This window comes from Argentina anserina, chromosome 6 (genome assembly GCF_933775445.1).
Source record: "Argentina anserina chromosome 6, drPotAnse1.1, whole genome shotgun sequence".
Lineage (NCBI taxonomy): Eukaryota > Viridiplantae > Streptophyta > Magnoliopsida > Rosales > Rosaceae > Argentina > Argentina anserina.
Genome location: NC_065877.1, coordinates 19,394,509 through 19,402,787, shown reverse-complemented (window position 1 = coordinate 19,402,787; position 8,279 = coordinate 19,394,509). Strand labels below are relative to the sequence as shown.

The window sequence follows — 8,279 nt, the reverse complement described above, 5'->3', positions numbered from 1 at the left end:
AACTATACCTTGTTCTACCATAAAATGACACTTTTCCCAATTCAAAATAAGGTTAGTCTCGACACATCGTTTCAAAACCATGGACAAATGATGCAAACACATGTCAAAAGAATCACAAAATACCGAAAAATCATCCATAAATACCTTAATGATTTTTTTTAAAATACTCATTATGCATCATTGAAACGTTGCATGCGCGTTGCATAGGCCAAAGGGCATCCGCCGGTAAGCAAAAGTGTCGTAGGGGTATATAAAGGTGGTCATCTCCTGGTCATCTTTGTGTATGGTCATCTGGTTATACCCTGAATAACCATCTAAAAAACAATAATATGCATGACCTGCCAACCTTTCTAACACCTGATCAATTAATGGTATGGGAAAGTGATCTTTGCGTGTGATGGCATTGAGCTTGCAGTAGTCAATACACACTCTCTATCCCGTTTGCACACGTTGAGGCACCCACATTCTCACATTCTTTACCACTGTAATTCCTGAACGTTTGGGAACTACTTGTACAGGACTAACCCACTTGTTGTCACAAATAACATAAATTATACCTACATGAGTTTAATCACTTCTTTCTTGACAACTTCTAACATGGGGGAGGGGTTAGTCGACGTCGAGCTTCTCTTGTTGGCTTAACTCCCTCCTCTAAATGTATCATGTGAGTACACAAAATGGGGTATATTCCCTTGATATCTGCTAATGTCCATCCAATTGCTTGCTTGTACTCCCTAAGAACAGTCAATAACTTCTCCTCTTGCAACTATGAGAGCTTTGAAGAAATTATGACTGGTAAAGTTTCACCATCTCCGAGACAAACATACTTCAAATGCTCAAGTAGAGGTTTGAGCTCTAACTCGGGCGCTTTCTGAATAGATGGAGCAAGCACGTTAGTTGAATCCAGAAGAAGAATGAGTTTACGAGACATACCTGTCATATATGGCAATGATTCAAATGCCTCCTCCATTGCATAATACTCCTCCTCCATCGCAAGGTCTTCAGCCGATGCAATCTCAAATACAGGCTCAAATTTCACAGGTTGAGGAATTTCCTCAATAGATTGAACCGGTTGTGCTGGAACTTTCTTTTTACCAGCCATTTCGATGCCTTTCGCATGGGATCCTCCTCCAATGAGTACTGAATGAACTCTTGCACAACACTCAAAAACATCAATAGAACAACAAGAGTACATATCATTAGTATTTGGGTGCTTGAGGGATTCAAATATGTTGAATTTGATATTTTCTCAAGCTACTTCCATGTTAAGTGAACCTTCATAACAATCAATTTTAGTGCGAGCTCTTCTCAAAAATGGTCTACCAAGAACCAATGGTATCTCAGAGGGCACTTGTTCACCTTTCATCTCTAATACAAATAAATTCGCTGGGAAAATCAAATCACCAACCTGCACTAGCACATCTTTTATAATACCTCTAGGGTAACAGTTAGATCGATCCGCAAGTTTAATGGTTATCCCAGTAGGTAAAAATTCTCCCATATTCATTATATCATACACAACATATGACATTAAATTAATGGAAGCACCTATATTAAGAAAAGCACCAGTAAACCTGTGATCACCAATAGTGCATGGAATAGTGGAACGTTCCGGATCACCTAACTTTGGTAGCAACTTTCTTTGTAGCAAAAGGGACACTCTCTCACTCAAGGCAACTGTTTCAGTTCCTTTGAATTTTTCTCTTTGAAGTGCACAGGTCCTTGAGTAATTTTGCATACTGAGGAATTTGCTTGATCACATCCAACAATGAAATATTCACCCCAACCTTCTTAAAGACGTCTAGAATCTCCTTGTCTCTTTCCTCCTTCACCTGTTTCTGTAACCTGCTAGGAAAAGGCACATTAGTGATAATTAAAGGTGAGGTTAAGGGACATACCAGGGATGGTTTCAGTCTTGACTCAATGTTTTTTCTAGGTGCATTCTCAACAGGTTGAGAGAATTCGTCAACGGATTGAGTTGGGGTGCCTAGACTGACTTTTGATGGTTCCTCAGGCACAATCTACTCTAATACAGGCCATTCCCACTTTCTTCTTGGCTTCTTGACCACTGGAACTCCATCCACCACCTTCCCACTCTTCAAAACCATTGCATTGACTTCATGATGACCCTTAGGATTAGGAAGAGTGTTGCTAGGAAGACGTCCTGGGTTGACTTGAGCAAGAGTTTGTTGAATTTGGCTCATTTTGCGCTCTAACAAGTCAATTGCCTTCCTTTGTTGCTGAGTGGTGGACTTGATCTCTTGGCAAAAGGAACTGCTTTCCTCTCTTTCTTTTTTGCTATCAAACATCATTTGTTGCATCATAGCTTCCAAAGTTAAAATTCATGTTGATGTCTGACCTGGAGTCTGTTGTTGTTATGGCACACTTGTTACACATCCCCTACATGTTGTCTTTGTTGGAATCTAGGTGGAGTACCTAGAGGATTGAGCACATTATTGCTTCGGTAGCTAAGGAATGGCTGCTTTCCTCTCTATTCCCATTATATGTGTTGGGCTGCCTATAAACAAAATTCACATCTTCCTCTTGGGTGTCTTCCTCAACTGCTCTGCACTAGGACAATCTTCTGCAAGGTGGTTCTTAGCTGAACAAATAGTACACACCACTTGAGATGTGAACGATTGTTTTCTTATTCACCTTCATAGTACTAACAATTAAAGCAATATCATTCTCCATAGAACTCAATCTCTTCTCTATGGCTCCATCTATGGTAATAGTATTCAAGGATCTTCTGCTGGCACCCATAGATCGGTCTCTGAACTGAAACTGTCTTGAATTCTTTGCTTGATTCTCCATAATTTCCTTAGCTTCAGCTCGAATCTGATTCCACCAATTTCCTCCACAAGCCGAATCAGGTTTTTGCTTGTGGAGTGAATCAAGTCCTTCATAGAAGTACTCCATTTGAGTGTTGAGATCAAATTTGTGATGGGGGCATTGACGTAGTAGACCCTTGAATTGACTCCACGCTTCATGTAATTCATCTCCATCTCTTTGCCTGAATGTACTGATCTGCTTCTTTAAATTCTTGGTGCGGGAAGCCAGTGAATTATACCATGCCTTTGCTTGCTCTTTCAAGAAAAAAGAAAACATAATAAATTTCACAACATTCTCATCCACCGTTGTTGACTTATGTATTATGCACAATGTTGTAAACTCATTAAGATGGTCATGTGGATCTTTAGAGTGAGTGCCTCTAAAAGTGTGGTAGATTCAAAATCAGAGATGGGAGAATTGAGTAAGCCCCAAATTTTCTGGTAGCACAACTGGTGAATCTGCTGCACATGTGCCTGGAATAAAAGACTCCTTAAGTTTCACAGCCATTCATAGTGGTGATGGTGGAGTCATTGGATCACGTTGCTCTTCCTCAAACTTTGTCTCTGAATTGGAATGGTGTTCAGGTTCAAAATCCTCACCAACATTGTTACTCGTGTTCACCTGTAGTCTCTGTTATTTACTGTTTAGCTTTGCTGCTTTCTCAATCTCTAGATCAAATAACAATAGTTCAGAGCTTGTAAAATGACGAGTATGCATACAAAAAGCTCCTGCAAAATACAATAAATAATGTAAGACTCAAAAGAAAAATAAAGTAAATAAAGCAAAACTAAAAACAAAAGACACTTTTAAGACTTAGAATTAAAAACAGTCCCCGGCAACGGCGCCAAAATTTGATAGGCACAAAAACACCTATAAAGATATCATATAATCAAATCAATATATAAATGTAGTAAACGGAAATATTGGGGTCATTAGCCGCAGATGATTGGTGAAACTAAGACTTAAAGACACACAAAAAAACACAAACAGACACGTAAACTAGAAATCTGGCAGACTCGACCTAGGAGCCAAAATATAATTAATTAGCTAATCTAGACTGAACGAAAAATTACGAAATTACATAGACACTAACTAGACACAGTGGCGGACTACCACACAATGTTTGAGGGTGTTCGGAGTTGGTTTGATTGGTGAACAAAAATAAATACGACAAAAGTACTGCTAAAAACATAATATTAAAAGGTGAATATAGATGTAAATATGAGAGAAACAATATTTAGGAACCTCTCTCCACCACTAGATATGCTTCAATCACCCCAAAACAATATTACTAATTATATTTGAATGCACTCACAGTTAACCCAATCTCGTTAGGTCATTAACCGTATTACGTTCTCTAACTTGTCATGTTAACCAAAATGTCGGTATCGATTTAATTATATTCTCAATTAATTGATTTATGAAACGTCGGTATCTAAGAACGTTTGAGTAACAACAAATAAGCTAAGGTTAGTGTCGGTAGCCTTAGATTTCTAAGGATTCACTTCACACATGTACCTGCAAGGAACTTGTTATCTCTTACAGAATATGCAACGATATGTCGGTCATATACACACTTAAGATAATAAAACCCTAAAACATGCATCAAAGTGTCGACCCAATGAAACATGAAATAGAATTATCAATGAGCAATCAGTGAAGAAATTCTCATCTAAAATTATATAAATCAATTGGGGTTTGAAATCAAAGACATATCTAGGGCTTTGATAAACCCCTTACTATTAAGGAATTTAGTTACACATAATCTTGAATGAAAACATCAAAGAATACATGAGAGATGAACTGAAGGAGGAGAGGCCGAACTCCCTTTTTCTTGTGGAGGCTTGATGAGATTTTATCACCTTGAGGAGATGTAGCTTATAGCTTCAGGAGATTGAAGGTAAGCTTTAGGAGATTGAAGGTGAGTCCGAGGGTTTCTCTCTCTCTCTCTCTCTCTCTCTCTCTCTCTCTCTCCTCGTTTTTTCCTGACCGTCTCTCTTTTCTCTGTTGGGTCTTCTCCCTGTCCCTCTTTTCTCTTTTGTTCGGCCCTCCTTCTGCCCCTTCCCTTTGGCTTATATATATATATATATATATATATAGTCCCTATCCAGAGTGAAGCTTCACTCTGAAATTACAGAGTGAAGTTCCAATTTTGGCACACTTTTCGGTCAAATTTTTTCACCATAAACTATTCAATATTTATGTATGATATTCAAGATCATCTACACAAAATTTCATCTGATTCGGATATCGTTAAGGTATTGAAATTAGATTAAATCAATGAATGAATTAAAACTGTTCAACGTGAACCGTTCGTGTAAATCCCAATTTTGAAAGCTCAAATCATTGTCAAATTGGATGAAATTTTGTAGAGATGATCTTGAATAGCATACCTAAATATTGAATCACTTATGGTGAAAAAATTTGACCGAAAAGTGTGCCAAAATTGGAATTTCACTATGTAATTTCAGAGTGAAGTTTCACTCTGGATAGAGACTGTATATATATAAATATATGCTAGGTTAAGTAACCTAGCCTCCCCTCCTCACGTGCCCAATCCAACAAATACTAGGGCTTAATTCTTTAATTCATTTGCTCTCTAAAATGAAAAGCCCAACTAATCCAACAATTAATTTTTTTTATTTCACTTCAAAATACCTAAAAATAAATAAAATTAATTAAAAATAAGAAAACATAATAAAATAACTACGAATAGTGCGACTATCAGGTTTTGATTTGCACAAATGGGTTTTCAATGATATTTAGAAATGGGATTTTCAAATTGGTTTTGCACAAATTTATCATCAATTCAATTTCTTGGTTGCATTAACTGGTCTTGCTTAATTTGTTAGGTGCTTTTGGTGGGAACTGTTGCAGTTGCAGCTGCTTCTTCTTCTATTTCTGGTGGGGAGGGAGAGGAAAAAGGGGGGAGGATAGAGACAAAATAGGGGGGGGAGGCAAGGGAGTAGGAGATGAAGAAAGAAAGAAAGAAAGAAAGAAGAGGAGAGAGGGACGGGAGAAGGAGAAAGAGAACAGAGAGGGAGAAAAAAAAAAGTGAATGAAGAGAGAGATCAGAGGAAGAGAAAGAGAAGAGAGAGGACGAGGGAATTCGAAGAGCTAGGACAAGTGAGAAAGAAAATGTGAGGGAGAAGATGAGAGGGTAAGAGCTGGCATGTATGTAATCTTTGGAAGTAAGGATATGGAACTTCAGAAGTGGAAGGTCCTCTTTTGTATAATTGCTAAGGTGAGTGACTCTTCTGATTGCTTTTGGGTTTCAATTTGTCTTTCTTGGTGAAATGGTTCAAGTGGTATATTGCTTTCCTTAGTTAAGTAAACTACTTGTGATAATTTAATTGTCAGTTGGTGAGTGAGTCTTCTATTTAGATTTCGTTAAAATTTATGTTTCTTTATCAATTTGCTTCATAGGTTGATGCATGGTTAATTGGTTTGTTTCGTGCTTTACTTGCCTTAGTCAAGTAATGTTAGCGTTTTTGAGCGCATGATCATGATAAGGATTTTCAGTGTGCCTGTGGTTTGGATGACTTCTTTACTTAATTGATTTTAGTTCTTTTTTTTTTGTCTGAATTTTAGTTCTTTTCTTATTATATACATTTTACATGTGAGAGGTTGCTCTTGTTTAATGGTTTCTTTTAACATTCGTGTTTTTGCTATTTTATTAGAATGGTATAGATCTCTTAGCTTGTTTTAGTTGGTGACATATAGAGCTAGGTGATTATAGTTTCAGCTTGTGTAATGGTAGCGTTACTTCTTTTTGTGTGGGAGCGGTTTGGAGAACCTTCTTATGACGTTATAAATAGTTTCTTTGGGTACTGTAGTAAAAAAGGCGAACTGAAAATCTGGTACTATGATTAAGGATTTTGTTATGGGTTTTGGTGTACCCAAAAGGTACTTGGTGGAACCTGATAATTGTGTTGTTAGCTTAGAATGTTTTTGCCTTGTGAGTTTGATCGTCTCATCACTCTCATGTGGTTACAACGGTTATGGAAGTGGCCTAGCTTAACTAAGGTAAACCAAACCTAGAGAAATTTTAAATATATGATTTGGTTTCTGTTATTCATTGAGTAGTACTAATTGAAAGAGATGCTTTTCAATTGAGTGCATTAGGTTATTCTAGATTTTCTCGGAGATGCCGATATCCACCTTTAACCACCCTAATCTTGTTTTAGACTTTATTTCTGAACAATATTGTATTGATGGTAATTCAACTTTAAAATTCAATTCTGGTGCAGGTTAACAAGAAAGAAATTGCCAACACAATTTTCACCATTTAATAGTCTCCATTTAAACTAGGGAAATCAAATTTGTTGTAGCATTTTCACTTATGGTAAAGGATCTTAATATAGTCTAGGATTTTCACTTGGGGTAAAGGATCTTAATACAATCTATATTACCACAATCAGAGTTGATTCAGTAAGCTCTAGTCCTATATGGAACATCTATTATCATAAAAATGACTTTGTAATCATTTTATTTATCTTTTTCTGTACAAAATTTGCATTGTGGAACAAAATAGTAAACTATCAAACTAAACTGTGCAGGATGCTAATGCTCTTATCTTTTCATTTTGTTCCTATAAGCTTGAGGTAAGTTTTCTTGGTCTTTTTGCTGTATAGTTTTCTCTTTAAAATAAGTATAATATTATAGTTACTTTTGTGCAAATTTGTAGTGATATAAGATGCTTTTCAACACTCTTGGTTGGTCACTTTTTCTTCTACTTGTAGACACTTTGTATATTATGGATGTTCTAAATTGAAATTAAGAGCATGTGCATAAGGCACGTCACTTGTGTCTATTTGAAATATTCACTAGAATTTTGAGTAGTCTACTCTGGAACTATGACAATTCTAACTGATTTTGAATTCCAATTATGTAGTCATGGGGAGCAAGAGTGTGGAGCTACTGAGCCTTTTATGTTCTATAGGTGTCCAAGGTACATCAGATTATTAGAATTTGGAAGTGATAATGCAAGCTTGTAATCACAGTTTTTAATGTAGTTGCTGAACTCCTGTAATTTATTGTCTTAAAAGTGTAGGAAATATCTTAGTTACTATACATAAAGCTTTAATGCTATCGTAACATTCGTGAGTAAAAATAAATATAACAATTTCTTTTCAATATCTTTGTTTTTATTTTGTATATCTTTTAATAAAAAATAAATAAACTCTGGCATTCAAATTGTTTGCCAAATTTTTTTTTCAGAAATGAAACTTGGCGAATGCAATTTTCACTCGCTAATTTTTGCGACGGCAAAAATTGTGTTACAAAGTTATATTTTGTGATGACCCTGTCCATAGCTTTATGCCTGTCATAAACTCGTCTGATGACGGCTCTTTTCTATCACAAAAAGCTTTAACGACTACGGTAACGGTAACAAAGCGATTGTCGTCGCCACATCATCGCCGTTAGTGTTTTGCGGCGGCAAATAC

The 8,279-nt window shown here is 36.5% G+C and overlaps 1 long non-coding RNA gene and 1 other non-coding gene across 2 annotated transcripts; both read left to right on the top strand.

Moving 5' to 3' along the window:
- Positions 1–2,935: 2,935 nt before the first annotated feature.
- On the top strand, positions 2,936–3,042 carry LOC126801349 (small nucleolar RNA R71). Its single transcript, XR_007672839.1, has one exon. It is a non-coding gene; the product is annotated as a small nucleolar RNA R71 (small nucleolar RNA).
- Positions 3,043–5,929: 2,887 nt separating this feature from the next.
- Positions 5,930–7,861, top strand: LOC126797924 (uncharacterized). The gene is made up of 3 exons (XR_007672477.1): positions 5,930–6,076; positions 7,392–7,436; positions 7,727–7,861. It is a non-coding gene; the product is annotated as an uncharacterized LOC126797924 (long non-coding RNA).
- Positions 7,862–8,279: the final 418 nt, after the last annotated feature.